The sequence below is a fragment of the Ochotona princeps genome, chromosome 14 (assembly GCF_030435755.1).
Source record: "Ochotona princeps isolate mOchPri1 chromosome 14, mOchPri1.hap1, whole genome shotgun sequence".
Classification (NCBI taxonomy): domain Eukaryota; kingdom Metazoa; phylum Chordata; class Mammalia; order Lagomorpha; family Ochotonidae; genus Ochotona; species Ochotona princeps.
In genome coordinates this window covers 34236806-34257436 of record NC_080845.1, presented here as the reverse complement: position 1 = coordinate 34257436, position 20631 = coordinate 34236806, and the positions used below count along the sequence as shown (strand labels likewise).

General features: G+C 39.1%; 1 non-coding gene across 1 annotated transcript; it reads left to right on the top strand.

Annotated features, from left to right (window-relative positions):
- Window positions 1-416: 416 nt before the first annotated feature.
- Window positions 417-553, top strand: LOC131481981 (small nucleolar RNA SNORA21). The gene has a single exon (XR_009246686.1). It is a non-coding gene; the product is annotated as a small nucleolar RNA SNORA21 (small nucleolar RNA).
- Window positions 554-20631: the final 20078 nt, after the last annotated feature.

The following is a 20631-nucleotide window of genomic DNA, read 5'->3' as shown; positions in this document are numbered from 1 at the left end:
TCCAATTATAGGTTAGATGGAGGAATTTAATTCTCTGGTATTTTTTTGTAGGACCACAGACTCCTCTCAAACAAGATTTTCCTGGAGGGTATTAATGCAATGTAACCATGACACTTTTTAATTCAGAAGAATGTTAACTGTCTGGGAGAAAGTGATTCAACAATAACTTCATGATTTTGATAATAAAAGTAGATACCATTATTCCCATTATTATCATAGCAGATAGTTTATAAACTTTATTGAAGGTACTTCACAGATACTTTATTATATAAGTATTTGCCATACTACTTATTAAATTTGTTGACATTTATTTTGATACGTACAAAGAGAAACAGAAAGAGATTCAGAAGTCCATCTTAGGGTTCACGCTTCAAATGCCCACAATACCCAAGACTAAGTTGAGTAAAAGAGAAGACACCCATTTCAAAGCACTCGCCGGGACCACTGCCGGTGACCCAACTAGCCGTCCGGAAGGAGCAGAGCAAGCGGCACCGCTCTTGGGTGAAGTGGCTGTGTGCCATGCGGTCTGGCTTCAATCGGTGATGTGACAAAGGCGCGGGAGCCACCTGGCCTGATTCGAAGGAGACTGTCCATTCTCACAGGAGCTAAAAACCTCTACATCATCTCCATGAAGGGGATCAAGGGACGGCTGAACAGGCTCCCTGCCTCCGGCGTCAGGGACATGGTGACGGCCACAGTCAAGAAGGGCAAGCCAGGGCTGCGTAAGAAGGTACATCCAACAGTGGTAACTCGACAATGAAAGTCATATAGAAGAAAAGATGGTATGTTTCTTTATTTTGAAGATAATGTGGGAGTCACAGTAAACAATAAAGGCGAGATGAAAGGTTCTGCCATCACCGGACCGGTCGTAAAGGAGTGTGCTGACTTGTGGCGCAGGATTGCATCCAACGAAGAGGCATTGCCTAATTATTCAGTGTACTTGTATAAAAAAGATAACTAATTGAAAATTATTTGCACCGCCCTCCCCCATAAAAGACAGAGAAGAACACAATTTTGTCCTCTCACAGAACTGGCAAGAGCCCAGGCACTTGAGCCGTCGTTGCTGCAGCCCAAGGTTTGTTTAGCAGAGTTGGAATCAGGATCCAGAGACAGGTGTCAAATCCATGTTTCTCCAGTATGGAACACAAACATCTTGACCTGCATTTTAACTACTATGCTAATGCCTGCCCCCATTAGCATTAATTTTGGGATTGAATAAAAATATAAATTATACTAGTACAAAGTTCCTTAGAGTATAGAATACACAAATTTGTTAAATAATTTGAACAGAATCATATATGTGTTAGATTCTTTTTCTATGAAAACTGATGGTTTTCATGACCATAATCTGTTTCATTTTCTAAGTAATCCAGTGGACTTAAAAAAAGTAATTATATCTATGCTATTTATGCAAGAATATATCAGCATCCTTATGGATAGTATGCGCATTCATTATATATTTACCAAATAGAAGTTTCCGGTTACTAAACAGTCTCCACCAACCATAATTCCACAGAGATAGCTAGCATGTAAGGATGCATTTTGAGATACAGTTAAAGAGCTTGGTTAGTGAACTATATCCCAAAGCCACTTACAAACAGAGCTTTCAACCCAGCAAACTAATGAACAGCAGTTACCAGAACTTTTATGCAGCAAACAATTTCTAAAAACCTGATGAATATTTTTGAATGTAGTTAAGAAATTAACAATTATTCTTAGTGCTAAAAAGAACTTCATAGGAAATTATACATTTATAAATTATATATCAGAGTATATTTTACTTCACTTGACTACTTCTGTTTACATGGGCATAAACAAAGTCTCATTATTAAAACAATATGGTAAAATAGGAAAACTTTCAACATTAATAAATACCATCATTTTGTGCTATAAACATGCAATTGTCTTTAGAGGCCCTTGTTCATAAATTAATTAAATCTCTGTTCCATTACTATGTCAACTAATTTGGAAACTCATTATTTATTTGGCCCCAATTTAGCCTGGCAAATTAATCAGAAAGGGCATGGAAAAACAATAATTCAACATGAAAGTCCAAATCAAGGCAAAGAGGCAAAATGAAAGAATTTATTTAGAAAAGAAGGACAGTTGTACTCTTTTCAGGAGATTTTTCTCTCTGAAAACAAGGTGCACCACATGGGCAGCTGCCCAGCCACGGAATCTGGAAGACAAAATCTTTAAGAAAAACAATACTGCCAGGATAGGGCTTGCTTACACAAGCCTGCTCTCCACAGCACATTCACAGAACTTTTTCTAACTTTACTCATCTCCCTGACACAGTCTTAGGATCCGTGTTACATTTGACCACTATCAACAGATTCTACCACCACTTGCATTTGGATGTTAGAAATCTGGCACTTGCAGGGTTAGGGAATAAAGAATCTGTTTGTGGCTAAAAATAGATTGATAAATATGGATATTTCAAAAAAAAAGTAGTTTGCAGTATCACCAACCAGCAAAATTGAAAGGCAGTTTATAGCTTGGGAGGAAATATTTGCAAACCATTTCTTTGACAAGATGTTAATAAACAAAGTACCTAAGTAACTCACCCAACTCAACAACAACAAAAACAGCACAACTTTTTTTTAAAGATTTATTTATTTTTATTACAAAGTCAGATATACAGAGAGGAAGAGAGAATGACCTTGTATCTGATGGTTCACTCCCCAAGTGACCGCAACAGCTGGAGCTGAACCAATCCGAAGCCATGAGCCAGGAACTTCTTCCACGTCTTCAATGCAGTTGCAGAGTCGCAAGGCTTTGGGCCATCCTCTACTGTTTTCCCAGGCCACAAGCAGGGAGCTAGATGGAAAGCAGGGCTGCTGAGATTAGAACCCGGTGCCCATATGGGATCCCGGTGCATGTAAACTGAGGACTTTAGTTGCCAGGTCACCACACTGGGCACAAAAAACCCACAATTTTAAAATGGACAAACAGCCAAATAGGCATCTCTCCAAAAAGACACAAAATGACCAACGGACATATGGAAAGGTATTCAAAGTATTGACTAGCAGAGTAACACAAATCAGAATTTGGATAAAGCACCACCTCATCATACTTGTTATGGATACTATTATCAAGAAGACAAGAAGTAGCCAGTGTTGACAAGGATGTCAGAGAAAACGGAACCTTTATACCCTGGGGATTGGAATGTAAATTTGGGCAGCCATTCTGTACACAAATATGTAACAGCTTCAAAAAATTAAAAACAGGACTGCCATGTGATTTGACAATCCCTTTTTTGGGGCATATAACTAGAAAAAATGAAATCAGTACTTTGTAGAAATATCTGTGACACAATAGGTGAAAAGCAAAAATAACCGAAATACCCTTGGACAGATGAATGAATAAAGAAATCACAGTATATACACACAATGACATATTATTCAGCCTACATGAGGGAGAACATTCAGTTAAAAAAAGAAGAACCTGCAGGGGCTTTATGCCAAACAAAATAATCCAAGCCCAGAAATAAAATGCCACATGGATTTGGAATAGGAATATGCTGGCCAAAGAATATACATTCTCAGTGATGTTGAATAAATTTTGGAGATCTATTGTACAGCAAAGTAGCAATAGCCAATAATACAGTATTACTTAAAATGTCTAACAGTAGATATTAAATGTTCTTACCACATACACACACACACACACACACACACACACATACACACATACACATACACACAAGCAACTATGAATTCTTGGGTATAGAAATAGCTTTACATAATTATTTCACAATGCACATGTATATAAAAATACATTGCACATTATAAAAGATATGGCTTTATTTATTTACTTAATTACATAAAGTAAACAAATTTTACATATGTCACCATACAGACTTAAAAGCATAGTGATACTTTCCATCCTATCCTCCCTCTTGTCCACATTACCATTAGCCCACTTCCTCCTTCATTTCTTTTATTTTCTAACTTTTAAAATGCTATAATTTCATTTCACTTTACAATTGGAAGTTTAATGCTCTGCTAAGCACAGAAATCAACACATAACAAGTAGAAAACTAAAAAAAGAAACTTGCTTTTCCTTAGGAATATACACAAACCCCAGAACGTCAATATCACTCATATAAATTGCATATTTTACGCTCTATATTAGTTTATCAAGGACACTATATATTTGTATTTTGCGAACTGGCTTATTTCACTAAACATAATGGCTTCTAACTGAACTCAATTAATTACAAAAGACAAGATTTCATTTTTTTTATAGCTGACTATTATTCCATGGTATCTGCATACCATAGTTTCTTTATCCAGTCACCAGTTGATGGATATCTATGCTGATTTCATATCTTAACTATTGTGAATTATCACTAGCTGCTATAAACATGGATGGAGTACAGCTAACTGTCTCATATGCTAATCTCATTTTATTTGGATTAAGAGTAAGATAGCTGAGTGAGATGGTAGATATCTTTTCACATTTTTGAGGCCTCTCCATACTGTCTTTCAGAATGGTTGTATTAGTTTACATTATCATCCATAGTAGATTAGAATGGTTTTAAATCCTAACTCCTTTTCTAGTTTCTCTTGTGCACCCTGAGAGGCGGTAGGTAACGGCTCATGCAGGTGAGTCCCTGCACTCTCAGGGTAGACCTGTACTGCTTTTCAGACGTCTGGCTTTCACTTGGTCCAACCACAGCTGTTATAGACATTTGTGAAGAGAATCAGAAGATGGAAGATCTCTCTGTCTCTCTCTCCATCTCTCTTTCTCCATCTGTCTCTCTCCCTTTATGTGTGTGCATGTCCACATACCTTTCAAATAAATAAAAATAATTGACTGGCTAAACCCAGACATGAAGCCTTTTTTGAGCCTCACATCCCTGGCCATCCTTTAACAGTTTTGCTGTGGCACTGCCAGAGAGGCAAGAAACCAGCTCTTGACAGTTCCTAGCTCTGGGCATCTGCAATGTGGGTATAGATAGCTTGCTTCTCCTCATTAGTTTTGCCAAATGAGTGAAGCATCTGCCCCCATAGCACTTATATTCCACTAGATTCAGCTCTCTCTTCTTGGCTCTTTACCAGTAGGTTTCTGAGTTAACAGAGCTCCATGGGCTCCAAGAAACAGAATGGGCCCACCTTGCATCTTACTAGCCATGTAGAAAGACTTCCCATGGTATGGTCTACAAAAGATTTCCACAGGCATAGCCACTGGTGGCTGCACAAGTTAACTCTCTATGCTCTTGGGCCCCTAACTGGAGCGCCTGAAAATTTGTGGAGCAGTTTGTTTCAACTCCAGGTAAGAGCTTTCCCATACATATGTCTCTTTTAAGCCAAGTGTTGATTCTGAAGGTTTCTAAAGACCTTTTTTTTTAAAAAAAGATTTATTATTATTGGAAAGCCAGATATACAGAGAGGAGGAGAGACAGAGAGGAAGATCTCCCATCCGATGTTTCACTCCCCAGGTGAGCCGCAACGGGCTGGTGCGCGCCGATCCGATGCCGGGAACCAGGAACCTCTTCCAGGTCTCCCACGCGGGTGCAGTGTCCCAATGCATTGGGCTGTCCTCAACTGCTTTCCCAGGCCACAAGCAGGGAGCTGGATGGGAAGTGGAGCTGCCGGGATTAGAACCGGCGCCCATATGGGATTTCGGGGCATTCAAGGCGAGGACTTCAGCCGCTAGGCCACGCCGCCGGGCCCCTCTAAAGACCTTTTAATTTGTCTCTCTCCAGCAGTGAAGTGTCAGCACACAAATTTAAATTATTTGTCAGCAAATGCCACCTCAGTGTCCTGGTTGTTTTTCTACCAGAAAAACATCCTCAACAGTGTGCAGGACATGCAGATATCCATAAGGGTTCTGCACGACACACGCGTATGTATGACAATACTTTCAGACATGAGACACTCAAAATGAGGTGGAGGCCACAAGATGTGGGACAAAAGTTTAGTATTTCGTTCCAGTTCGGTAGAATGCACCGTCGTTCCCAATACTGATTCATATTCTTTCACTAACGTTAGTTGTTAATTGACAAAATTAGTTGTTGCTAACCTGCTGTAACATCAACTTCTCTGTTACTGTCCTTCACTTCCATGTGTTCAAGCCTCTTTCACCTAAAAAAAATCTAAATTCCTCTCCTGACACTTTCAGCCATTTATATCCCTCTTGTCTTTCCCAGTTTTTATTCTTTGTTAAAGATTTACTTATTTAAAAGTCAGAGCAACATCAAGGGAGACAATAACATACACAGAGAGATTTCCATTCTCTGTCTTACCCTGCACCAGCCAGGAGGTTCAGGTGGAGGTCTACAGAGGTGTCAGTGACTTTTGAAGTTTGCTTTTCCAGATACATTAATAGGAAAATGAAGCAGACGTGCAGCAGCTGCAACTTGTACCCTCACTTGAGTCATATGTGATGCTAGTATTGCAAGCAACAGCTTAACACATTGCTCTAAAATGTTGACTACTCCCCCACCCACCCACATACACATGCCAGCTTTGCTTCTTTTAAGGTTTGTGTGCATGAAGTATCTCCACTGCCGGAATCCTGACTCCTCTTGCAATCCACAGAGATCCCTGTTTCACTCCTCTTGCCCTGACTTTGCTCTTTACATGATATAAGCATTGTCTGTGCCCTCATTTTTCCTGGGCTCTGTGCAGCTTTGAAAATATTGGCCACTTGGTTATTGAAACCTTCACTTGGCTTGGATCCTCATCCATTCACACACTACTGCCAGCATGCACTGTAAGTCTTGCCGTTGGCTGTGGAGCAGTGAAGTTTAACATTCTGGACATGATGTGTTATTACTGTCCGCCCTGCTCTGCCTGTCCTGCTATGCTTTTGCTAGGCTAGCTCTCCTCCCACTTTTCATCTTCTGGACAATTCATTTTTTCTGGAACATTTATTTAGTTGGTCTTTTCCCAATCCTCCCACTCTCTGAATATTTTTCTCAGTTGCTACCTGCCTGACATACCCTCTATCTCTGATAGTTCAATAGCAAATTATCTGCCCCAGAGTACATTTTCAGAATAACTAGAGAAGGAGGATTTTTCAGGATGCCTCCAAGATTTGCAACATAACAGAGAATTATGCTAATACAACTCCATGTGTGAGCCTCTATTATATATTTTCTGGGATGAGCATGTGTTTCTAACAAATAGCAATTTCAAAATTCTATGCTATTTCAGCATTTGTAAAAAAAAAAAAGTGTCAGCATGCAATTAAGCATATTTTAAAAGGCCTCACACAATAGCCTAGTGGCTGAAGTCCTCACCTTGCATGTGCCATGATCCTATATGGGTGCCGGTTCATACCCCAGCTGCTTCCCATTCAGCTCCCTGTTTGTGGCCTGGGAAACCGTAGAGGATGGCTCAGCGCCTTGGAACGTTACACCCACATGGGAGACCCAGAAGAAGCTCCAGGCTCCTGTCTTTGAATCAGCTCAGATCCAGTCATTGTGACCATTTGAGGAGTGAACCAGCAAGTGGAAGGTCTTTCTCTTTATCTCTCTTCTCTGTAAATCTGACTTTTTAATAAAAATACATACATCTTTTTCAAAAAGATGTTTTAAAGATAATTATGACAATGATCTATTTTGAGTAACCAAGTATTTTAATAAGTGGCCACAGCCTATTCATATAAGATCTTCATGTGAATATATGCCAACTTTTTCAGCAAGTCATACTTAAAATACTTTTTTAAACAGAGAGGAATAGGTACACTGATAAAATTATATACTTTCTCTTCTTAATTCACTGCTATTAGGGATTTCATGAGGGAAATATCAGAGGATCAACGGCTGCTAGCCTTAGAAACATTCTGGAGGATTTTCTTTTCATTTCTTATTTACTCATGTTGTTTCAGATCTTTCTCATTCTCTCACCCCTTCTCAATGTAGGTTTTTTTTTTTTAATTACTTCATCTTAAACCCTTTAGGCCATTAAATGCCACTATGTTTTTCTTTTGCGAGTCACTAATTCCTTTTCCATGTGAGTGTGGCGTAGTCTTCTCAGCCTCTCTCTGTCCTGTTCCTAACTGGAACACAGACTCCTGTTTGTTAGAAATCCCCTCAACTCAGGCACTATCCCTTAAGCTTCTCTTACTCCTCTTTAGTGACTTTGCTTTTTCCCTCCCAGCACAGATCCATTGAAATGAAGCTTTACTTGGACGGGGGTCAGCTCTGGATTTTCCCTTTGGTCCCTCGTTCCTGCCTTTCACATCTTACTTAGACTCTGCAGTTAATGAAGAGTCCTAACTGTCCTCTGTGGTCGGCTCTGACCCTGCAGCACTGCTCTGTGTCTTTACAGAGGGAAGGAGAGACAGAGAAAGAGATCTTCTGTCTACTGATTCATTTCCCCAAGCACCCATAACGGCCAGAGCTGAATCTATCCAAAGCCAGGAACCTGGAGCTTCTTCCACGTCTTGGCTTTGGGCCATCCTCTATTGCTTTCCCAAGAAACAAACAAGAAGGTTGATGGGAAATAGAACATCTGGGACAGGAACCATCACACATTTAGGATGCCGGTGAGTGCAAGGATTTAGCACTGAGCCACTGCATCAATCCCTTACCACATTACTGGCAAGCAAATCTTTGTTACTTCTACCAAAAACAAAAGCTTCCCCTGTGCCACATAAACAATCTGCTATGTCAAAAGCACTATGTCTTAGATAACTTCCCTGCCAGCAATTGGAGTAAAAACAGTATCCCAAAGACCACATTATTCAAATGAAATAGCTAATGAAATGTACAGCATTACATAACGAATGAAATGTATGTTACACCAGCAAAAATCTGGTTTCTTGAGCATTTAATCCAGTTGTATCAATGTGAAAACACTGATAATAGCAGACTAGATGGAAAAAAACAAGTAAGGTCCCAAGCTCATGGTTGGGGACTACTGTAATATAGTAAGCTACTGACAGTCTCCAGGCAAATGATGAATTTTACTTAAGTAAGTAATATCAAAGTAAAATTCACTATGTCTTCCCTGCACAGTGATTAAGCAGATAATTATTAAAATACTTTTTTTAAACTTTGTTATTTTAATTTTTAAATTAATTATAACAGATTCAATGTGTTTTACAGTTGCAGTTCTTTAAAATTATTGATATTTTCTTTCTCCCTCTCATCCTCCTTCATTCTCTTAATCTTTTTTTAAGTTTTTGAAATAACACATTTTAAATCTGCATCATCATAGAAAAGCTTAAAAAGTCACCAAATAAGGGGCCCGGCCGTGTGGCCTAGCGGCTAAAGTCCTCGCCTTGAACGCCCCGGGATCCCATATGGGCGCCGGTTCTAATCCCGGCAGCTCCACTTCCCATCCAGCTCCCTGCTTGTGGCCTGGGAAAGCAGTCGAGGATGGCCCAAAGCTTTGGGACCCTGCACCCGCGTGGGAGACCTGGAGGAAGTTTCTGGCTTCTAGCTCTGGATCAGCACAGCACCGGCCGTTGAGGACAGATCTTTCTCTCTGTCTCTCCTCCTGTAAAAATAAACAAATTGTTGGGAAAAAATTCACCAAATAAGAATTTTTAACAAAATAAGAGCAAAAAGGGTCTCGTTTAGTAGGAATGCAAATAATGACTATAAACAATAAATGAAAAAATTATCATTTGAGCCACATACAGTAAATTTTAAAATAATCATAGATCATTAAAATTATAGCAGTATAACATACTTAGCCCTTGATTTGACAAAAAAAATCAAAACCAGAATGAGATATCACGGCACCCCATCAGAATGATTAAAATCCAGAACAAGGAGAGTAACAGATGCTGATAAGAATGTACAGATAGGGAAAAACTACCCACTGTTGGTGTGAATGTGCATTAGTGCTGCCACTGTGGAAAACAGTGTGAAGAGTTCTGTGAAAACTAAAAACAGACTTGTAATGGATCCAGCAAACACACAGCTGGATATAAACCCAAAAAACTCAAACATGATCAATTAAAGAGATATCCGCAACACCATGTTTAACTAGTACTGTTCACAACAGCCAAAACTTAAAATCCATCAAGGTATTCACCTTCAGATGAATGAATAAAGAAAATGAAGTATTTATATGCAACGGAGTATTATTTAGCTATATAAAATAAAGAAATTCTATTTGCAACAAAATTGGTGCAACTAAAGGACATCATGCTGAGTGAAATTAGTTTGACCCACAAAAACAGATACCACATTTTGCCTCTTATATGTGAAAGCTAAACTTTTAAAAGCAAGCAAGAAACACTCTTGAAATATTAACAGACATCCTTGACTTATCCTACTTCTTTATCAAAATTATGTAAACTCACTTTCACAAGTCTACCACTAACCAGCCTCTTTTGTTTTTTAGTCTGAATGCATGGTTGCTTTAAATTATCTAATTCTTATTGCCACAAAGCATGGAAATAACTAAAAAAATACAATTCTGACCATGCAACTGTGTGGTATCATGAAAAAAAATTATTTGTAATTCTCTATGGAATTTAAAATCTTCAAGCTTACTGGTAGGTAAAACATGGGCCAATTAATTGACTTGTTACCCAATCCACAAGGTATCTACACTGAGTGTCTCTGAAGGAAGTTTGTGTATTATATATATTAATATATTATAGAGCATGTATTTTGTCTTTAAATCACTCAGAGATCCGAGAGAATTGCCTGTCATAACTTATCAAAATGTATAGCTTGGTGCAAGAGCATCGTGTTTACTATACTGTGCATATTTTTTATTTCTTTTGAAGCCATTCAGTTTGTTTGACATTAATGCTTCCTTGTGTATCAAATTTGGCATATAAAACTAATCTCTTATGAAATAACATGTACAAATGTATGATTAAAGCTGCATCTAAGTGGATCGGGACAGGTGATTGAAATGCTTGATGCTGTCTGTTATGATTCAGTTCCCGTCTTAAGGATGAAATGTTTGTCCATGAATCAGAGTAGTACAAAATAAATAGGAACTGAGCTAGACAAAGGACTTCACTGGTTTCCTCTTCCCTCCTACCAAGCCTCACGTTTCGCTCATCTTAACAGTAATCTTCCAGAACAAATAAAAACTTTCATAAAAGAATATGAATGATGTAACACTGAGCAATGGTCACACATGCCCTTGTCACTTGCAGCCTACAAGAATTCCTGGTATAATTAGCTTGTGTTAGACACCTTCTGAAACACTAAAGTGTTCATTTTCAAAATCAATTTTGAGATCAAGACCAGGTAACTACATGTTGAATGATGCTTGGTTAGCACACCAATCAAAACTAACCGGAACTAACCAAATTAACCAAAAAAGCAGGAAAAGTAGTCACCCAAGTCACACCGTGAAGTACCAGACCGATTTGGGTTTCAACATGGAAAACACAAGGATCACATCTAGCCTCGGTTTGGGTGGGAGTGTAGCTAAATCCCCCAAATTAGAAAATTAATGCAGAAAGTTTCTCTCCATCACTTATTAGCAACACTAACTGCTATAAAATATTCAGCCTTGATTAAGGTCTGCACAACAATAAACTGCAGAAATATTTTGGTAAACGTTGTTATTCCATCAATTGTCTGCACAAAGAACGTGGTTTCCATTATGTTAATGAATCTTGGACTGTAAACAGAAATCTGCTTGCTGAAGGGTTGATCAAGGTTTCTTTAAACTGTAAGTAGGAAGTCATAATCCTAATTAGCAAACACTTAGCAGCCTTTACATGCAGATTATTTTAGAAGACATCAGAAGTGAAAAATACATGAAACACATCCTTCCATTCAATTACTGTTTATAGTCCTTGGCTATATCCTCACTAATTAAGCTGTTTTTCTGTTTTACTTGCTCAACTTCTTATTTTGTGGAATTTTAAGCCCTTGACTATAATGTAAATCCAAAATACGTATCTCAAAAACTAAAAAGGAAGAAATGGTGAGAGGGAGGGGAGGAAAAAGTCTTAGAATTACATACTTTAAATATACTGAATCAGCTAAGAATTTTAAAAATTAAGAAAAGGAAAAAAATTATGTGAAGCAAACCTGTACCAGTAGGTTTGGGATCCAATTAGGAACATTAGATGTGATCACTGTTCCTGATGGCCTATGACATACTCAGAACAGAGATTAATCAAGAGCATAAATACCATTCTGAGGACCCAAATGAAGTGAAACCCTGCAGGTGCACAATGACATATTATTCTGTAATTTTACCAGAACATTCAGTATAAAAATTCATAGAAAAAGGAGAAAGCTTAGGATCAGATATCGTAGAGTGTGTGTATGTGTGTTTATACATATGTGTTTATATTTATACATGCATGCATAAACACATATATACATCATAGTAAATGTAAAGGAAAACCAGAGTCATTAACTAAAAAAATAATTTTAATTAGGTTCTGCATTCATTAGCAGAACAAGAGAAATAAATTTCTGCAAGAACTAGACATATCTTATGACGATACCTTTATTACTAAATTTTTAAAACCTTCACAGCTATAGAAACAACATGATGCTTTACTGAAACAGCAGAGAAGTTTATAAAGAGTAAAAAAAGGTGCCTGGTGGAATAACCAAGTGGCTAAATCCTTGCCTTGCATCTGCCGAGAACCCTGCTCTTATCCCAGCTGTTTCCCTTTCCTTCAAGCTCCCTGCTTGTGGCCTGGGAAATCAATGGAGGAGGGGCCAAAGCCTTAGGACCCCGCATCCTTGTGGGAGATCCCAAAGAAGTTTTTGGCTCCTGGCTACAGATTGGCTCAACTCTGGCCGTTGCGGCCACTCAGACAGTGAACCAGCAGAAGGAAGATCTTCTTTGTATATATGCATCTCCAATAAAAAAGTAAAATAAACCTTTTAAAAAAAAGATTAAAGAAGAATTGTTCACCTTTCTCTCCTTCTTGACTGATGGGCAATTTCAGGCTTTTTTCTCTGCACAGATTCCTCATCTTTAACATGGAACGAATCACATCTTGCTTACTGTATTTAGGGCAGTGGCAAGGAAATTTAAAATGACTACTTGACAACTTTCAGGAACAGATCTGAACCTCAGACATTTATCATGCTGAGCTGATCTCTCCACACAGCAGAAAGATTTGTGTTTACTTCTTCACAGAAGTAATTCAATAGTCATCTTGACACTGGTTTTAACATGCATATGAATTCCACCTCTCAGCACTCACAAGAAATGAAAACATAACCACTCACACCAAGAAAAACATACCAGTGACTAGAAAAGCATGATTAAAAATTAATACTTGCAAAACAGTAAAAGCAGCTCTAATTTCTTTGAGCTGATGAGTATACATACTGACATATCTACACATTGGTTGTTATTTAGCAAGAACAAGTGAAGTACTAAAAAAATACAAGGACTAACCTTGAATACAATAAACTTTAAGTGAAGTAATTCAGTCCATCAAACATTATATGATTCCATTATTCAAAAAGTTTAAGTAGACAAATTCCTAGAAATAAGAAGTGTACTATGGCTTGCCTATGGTTGGAGTGGTACAGGGGAACATGAAGAGTGACTGCAAAAATGGATCTGAGCTTTCCTGTGGGCGTGATGGAATTGTTTTGAAATTAGTGGTGATGGTCGCACAAGACTGTTAAAACATTAAAACCCATTGAACTGTACATTCTAAATTGGTGAATTTGTGAAATGTGAATTATTTCTGCATAAATGTTTTTTAAATGAGTACAAACCACCCCTTCAAAACACCAAAAACTGCTTGCCATCTTATCAGCATAAATGGCGATGCTTTCAGTAATATATCAAAAAGTATTTTATCCAAGCAGGTTTGGTTGTTAAATCTGCATTTGAATTTCAGCAAGCATCATCCCAAATGCAGAAACAAGCCGAGGGAACTCAAACAGATTTGCTGCATCATTAAACAACATAAGAAAAGAACCACTCCCGTACTGTAGCGTTTATATTTTCCTGATGTGTCCTTCTCATATTTAAGTAATTAATTAATTTAATTCCTACTCCCTAATACTGAGTAACATTTAAAAATCCATATCTCCCAGGGTTTTTAAGTTCCCACTGATTTTGATAGGGTCTGCATTATTCAGCATACTTTGATGAAAAGGTGAAAGCAATCTAAATGTGTTGATAAACTAATCTTAAATGCAGGCTAAGGTGCTGCGGTGGCTAGTGATTTTGGCAAGCCAGTCACTTTTCTAAGTATTTCTCTTAAAACCATTCATTTAATCTTCACAACAGCACTCTAAGAAAGATATTATTTCTTTATGTTCATTTTAAAAGAGCCCCGAGATAAAGAGGATATAATTAGCTTGCTCTGCCTTATACATTTAGTAGGTGTCAGGGCTGGGGTTCAAGTTTAGGTTGTCTGGCCCCAAAAATCTTTAGTCAACAATACTGTGTGCTACTCTCACTATACACGGTTTTATATTTCAAATAACTTATATTTAGCTGGTGAAATTTAATGTGTCCATAGTGTAAGAGAGAAAAGTGAAATTCAATGAAGAGCAAATTAAGGATTTAAATAATCAGCATTTTAAAAGCCCACTTGCCCTTTCCAAAGGACTTTCCAACATCTAATCTTGTATGTTTGTTTTGTTTTGTTCAACATCTGTTGAAGAAGCTGTAAAGGGACTTCTAACTTAAGCACTGCCACCAATAGCTTACCTTTCCAGCACTAATTAACATGATCAGGGTCTTCATTGGGGAACATGAACACAGCACTAGTGAAAATGACATGGGCAATTTTTTTTTTTACAATTTACATCTCAGTTCTCAGAATTCTGAGAATTCCACCTATGCCTTTCATCTACTTTTTTGTTGTAGCATGGAAATGGGGATGCCTAGACAATGTGTTGAGAGTGAGACATGTTGAGTTTTGGGGAGAGTCAAAGAGACAGAGCAACTTAAAATACACTCAAACAGGAAGAGTATATCCTGTAGGATGTAACAATTCAAGTGAAGTTCTCAAAGGATATGTCTTAGCAGTGAGAAAAAGAGAACATAGCAAAATCTAGGGGCGACTAGACCAACATCAGACCATGACATTGGATAGAGAGTGCAGTCTTCAGATGTAATGTAGAGACCTAAGCGCTAATTTGTTAGCTAAATATGTGTGTCGGTTTGGCTGGACTAGATTGCCCCATTGTTTAGCAAAGTGCTGATCTAGATATGGATGTAAAAGTAGATTTTTAGCTATGATCAAATTTTAAACAAGAAAACTTGACTAAAGCAGATTGCCCTGTTAATGCATTGAAGGCATTGTGAACCCAAAAATGTCACTCTATCAGGACAGAATTCTGCTAGGGGTACCAAAGGATTTGTCTTCTCAAAACTCATAGATGTCTTAATGGTAATGGATGGTTGATTAAAGATGGAGACTCGATCTAATGATGCTGACAAAGAGGTGAGGCCGGTGCCAGATCTTTGGATCCCAAGAGGGCACAGTTCTTGTGAAGAGTCTGAGCATTTCAGTTCAAGTTCCGCCTGAGTCTTCTCTCTCTGCTTCCTGGCTCACCATGTGATCATTGCCCTGCTCCTTTTATAATCAGTTCCCACGGGGCCACACCACCCTCTAACCCAAAATATAATATAAAACAAACTTTTTCTTACTCAAAGAATCTCCTCCAAAATATGTAAAATAATAAAAAGCAGCCAAATACAAGGTTTCAAGTCTACAAAATAAAAACCCTGAGTTTCCAACCTGACGCCCTAAGGGATTCATACTCAAGACTTCAGCATAAATTTACTCAATGTTCAGCTTTTTCTTCAGACAATGGATTTTTTTTATTTTCTAGACCCAGGCATCACATGTGTGAAGAAATTTCTTTAAATACATTTCTCTGTGTTCCTGTCTCTATCTTTTTTCTTTCAATAGACAGATAAATGATATGTGTATGGATTTAGAAGGGAGGGGGTGAAACAAATATGTTAATGGTTTCACTGCTCTGGAGTTCCTTGATCAATAAACTTACTAACCCTGATCAATAAACTACTAACCTCCTAGTCATATGAATTTTGTTTAACTTTTCTGAGCCTATGTTTCCTCAGTTTTGGAGGAAGTACAATGTTACCTCAGTGGCACAATTGTGATAAATTGTGCTCCATATTCTGTTCATAGACCACGGACCTCGAAAGGCCCGATGACAGGTTAGTTTCATTTAGGGCAATTAATTAAAAGTCCAGCTTGTATTGATGCTACAGATTACAGGAAAGAAGCCAAGCTCAGACAAGGGCTTAGGCATCCAGAGGAATTTGTGAGGTGAGAGGAGTTAATACTTTACTTTTATTTGACCCACGTTGTTGGGCTGTGGTTGCTGGAGGATGAGACATGTGGGAGTATTTCAACAAACAAGAGCCTGGGGCTTGGGCAATCGTTGAAATTCCCTCCTGTGGACTTGGGGAGTGACAGCAGGTACCCAGGTTGAAAAAGACCACAGAAAAGCTGGAGGTATTATTAAGCTTCCCCAGAAGGCAATTTGAAACAGTCTAACACATTTCAAAGCTTCTAGAATGGAATAAAAATAAAGAGTGCTGTAATTTAAATGTTAATATCTCATCAAGTTTTACGTGTGCGGAGAAAAAGGAGGGCAGCTCCATCGTCTCTTTTCCAGAAGCAGATAATGAAGCTATAAACAGCTGGCTGCCCTCAACTCAGACGCTTTATGCTACCTTTGTGATCCATCTTCCCTGCCATGTGGTAACATCAAATCAGAAGAGGCAGGCGTGGGGCTCTTTATTCTGAGGCCAGATCGCAGCGTGTGAAGAAACATTACTGTGTAGCAGAAGCATGTTTGTCAGTGCCCAGGGCACTGATCTGGCAAGTCGAATAAACATTTCCCGGCACTTCCTGGCAACCCGTGACGTAAGGACGCTGCTACCGAAGGGCAAGCCACCCCAGCAGCACGTATTAATTCAGGCTCAGGTGCCCACTGAAGCAATGCTGACAGCAGTCAGCTTGTTTGTCAAGGAGCATTTTATGGTGGAATTAGAGCGCTGTTGGGTGGGCAGAAAGAAAGTGTCCCAGCATTCAGGTTTGAATACTGTCTCCCCAAACGAACTAGTTATGGTATGTCAGTACATATAGGGGCAAGACGCAAGTGTACCTGACTCTGCCTTAGGAGCATTTCTGCAGCCATCATTAGGACGGACAGTATTTAGTTTGTTATAAGGCTTTATTTTATACCAAGAACATAATTGTTCTACTTGATTCCTTCATTCAGTCTTCAAAGAACTGAGATGTCAACTATATTGTAGGTTCTATTGCTTACCACCTTTTTAAATTAAGAAAAAGAAGTAAATAAGAATGTTAGGGGTTGACATTGTGGCACAGTGGATAAAGCCCACACTTGCCTGGCTGGTAGTCCATATGGGCATCAACTGGAGTCCTAATTACTTTTGACCCAACTCCCTGCTAATGGTCAGGGAAAGCAGAAAAAGATGACCCAAGTTTTTGGGACCCTGCCACCCACATATGACAGCTGGAAGAAACTCCAGACTCCTGGTTTCATTCTGGTGCAATCCTGGTATTCTATCCATTTAAGGAGTGAACCAGCAAATAGCAAATCTCAATCTCTCTCTCTCTCTCTCTCTCTCTCTCTCTCTCTTTGTTCTTTCCCCCTGTGTTTTCCTCTCTATCTCTCTCTGACTTTAAAATGTATAAATAACCTTGAAAATAAAATGAATAATTAAGATCCATACAGCTAATCAGTGCTGGGGTCATAATTTGAACTTAGATGATCTGAATTGTTACCACTGAATAACTGCTGCTTCTCCTGAACAGGAATCCCATGTGCCAGTTATTTGGAAATGTGGATTATTTTAGTTTTGCTAAATATTCCCCCAAATGCATCACTTGTCTGATTTCTGACATTACTGCTACTTTAGTAAAGGTAAAAGAAAGTCTTCATTTTGTTAGTAGGACTAAACCTGAGTGGGCATTTGTACAGTGATTCAATTTAATGCATCAACAACCTCCTAAGGTTGGATGTCATGAAGGCTTCTCTTGGAAACCAAGTCAATGTTGAGAAAGTAACAGATAATGACAGGGCTAGAGCCAGCGCTATACTGGTCACCCTCAAGAAGATCAGAAACCAGCAGGAATATTTATTTATTTATTTTATTTTTTTACAATCTTGACATAATTAGGGTAAAAAGGTTCAAGCACTACAGGAAGATGGGCAAGACAATTAGTTCCGTATTGTTTCCTTAATATATCTGATGTGAAAGGGGATTTTAAGGGAGAAGCCCCACCCAGTCTCCCACCCACCCCAGGTCCCGGATGTAGGGCATGCTCTGAGGGTCTTGCTCAAGTGGTTTTGATAGCTTAACAGTTCTGAATTGCTGCCACTCTCACCACTCCAAGCACAATGAGGTCGTTGGAGAATCCACCGATTGACATAGTCCATCATAGAGTCTCCGTTTGCCCAGTATTTTCATTGCCAACATATAGTTGAGGTGGTTGATCGACTTGTTCTGTCCTCTGTCTTTTCATGGTTAGGGTTCTGAGTCTGGAAGCTCAATTGGGGGGATCCCCAAAGAAACTTTGTCTGAGGTGTTCCCATACCAGATTCTCGTATGTACTAGCAAGCACTGGACCCGGCACAGTCCATTGCCCCGATCAGCTGGTGGTTGGAGTTGCTGGGTTGGTTCTGTTTCCATCCCTGTCTTCCACCGGAATCAATGGGTGTTTGCAGTCCAGCCTGGTTCTGCCCAGCACACACTAGGCCCTCACATAAGCCAGTGGGGGCTGCAGCCTAGTTGGAGCGACCCACAATAATTCCCATCAGGCCCACCCCCTACCCTGGTTTGCCAGTATGTGCAGCAGACTAGACCAGTCTGTCCCACATCCCCTTCTGCTTTCATACATACCCATTGATATTAAAACCTTGTTCCATCTAACCAGTTCAACTATCCAGCCTTCACGGATGTTGTTGGGTGTCTCTCTGTCTAGCCACCCCAGCCCCTGTCCTAGTTTTCGTGCCCTTCTGTGGGGGGTGGTAACCCAAGAGAGAGGAGCCTACTATTTCCCTCCCAGGCCACTCCTACTCCCAGATTATGCACTCTCCAGGTGGTTCTGTGGTTTGACTTGACAGAACTAGCCTCCAGTGCCAGCTTCTGCCAGCTGATGCTGCGGCTAGGCCCAAACAACCCTCACCCACTCTAATTGTAGATTGCACCAGTAGGAATAATCAGCCCAGCCTGGTTTTCCCCTGATCTGGTCCACATGAGGCGCACAGGTGTTGTAGCTCCTGCCTAGTCTGGTCTGCCCCCATCCCAGCTCACACTCTCCAGAAGAAGTAGCTGTCCAGCCAGGGAACCAGCCAGCAGGAATATTCTTAAAGTTCTGCTCTATGGTGCATTTTAACATAATCAAGGTTTCATGTGTACATTCACAGTGATGCTTTACAAGCATAAAGTACATCTTTTCCCACTTGTGGATTATTAAGATGGGCCATATTAATCTATTTGGTTTTTCAGGAGAAGAGTCCAACAGTATAGCCAAACCACCCTTCAATGTTCAACAAGCTCCATTGTTTTAGAGTTCCTGTTATATACATATAAATCATGTTGCATTTAATTATTATTTTGAATAATGATATCATTATTTTATGTCTTTTTCTGACCAATTGGGAAAGTATCTTTTATATTTTTATACCCCTTTGCTTGTTTAGCAAACTCTAAGAAAATGTCATGATTCCGTGAATATTTGTTAAAAACAAGATTGTGTAACTAGCATAAATGTAGTATAAATTATAACTTTCAATCTATTAGAATATTTGCATCTTAATTTATCAAATTTCCTAGAATGACTTCTTCACTGCATTCTCAGAAGCAGACTTTTAGAAAAGTTTGTAGAGTAAGGGGTTATTGGGGTTTTCTCAAAACTTAAAAAGTTATAAGACTAATTCTACCCTTTTATGTGCTTGAATGCATAGGAAATGGGCTTCATAAGAACATTTTCATTTTTCTGCTTTGTGACCAATTTGCTGAAATTATAGGCTTGATCAGTCCTTGTTGATGACAGAAAGGGCAAAGTAAATAAAGGAATGAGACTTCTGGCAGCCTCAGATCCAAGCCTGAGTGAGACTGTCAGGGAATTAACCTTTGCTGCATTTACATTCATGAGAACATTCAAGAATCTAGCAGGCAGTTTAACACCAGCTAGATACTGAAGTGCACAGATGAGCACAGAGATCCATTCAGTGACCATAAAACAATTAAGGCTGGATGTCAGTACCACCTCAGAATGGAACAAGCAAGCCCTCCACACCTAGTGGCAGCCTCATGCCTTCGAAGTCATGTAGCCACAGATGTCATGGACCCTGAAAATCTTGGAAGAATGCTGTATTCTCCTACTTCATGGTTTTCCACCCAGTATTTTTGTGGAAATTTTATGCATTTTAAACAAGTCTATTGTAATCTTCATGTTAATCAATCTGCCTTTTCAGTGACCAGGTACTTATTCGTGTTCCTCTTAATACCTCTCCCCGATGTATGCATACATACAAATGTCTTCATTTTGTTAGGCTGTGAAAGCACTTTTGGTGGCCTGTCATACCAAAAGGTCAACTAAGCCTCAACACTCAAGGAGTGAAGTCCAGCTTGATCTCCATGTGGAAAGCACAAAGATCCCCCTTTGGGACTACAGAGAGATGAGCCATGAGATGTCCCATGATTTTGATGACTCATTTATTCACTTTTAAAGTGTTTC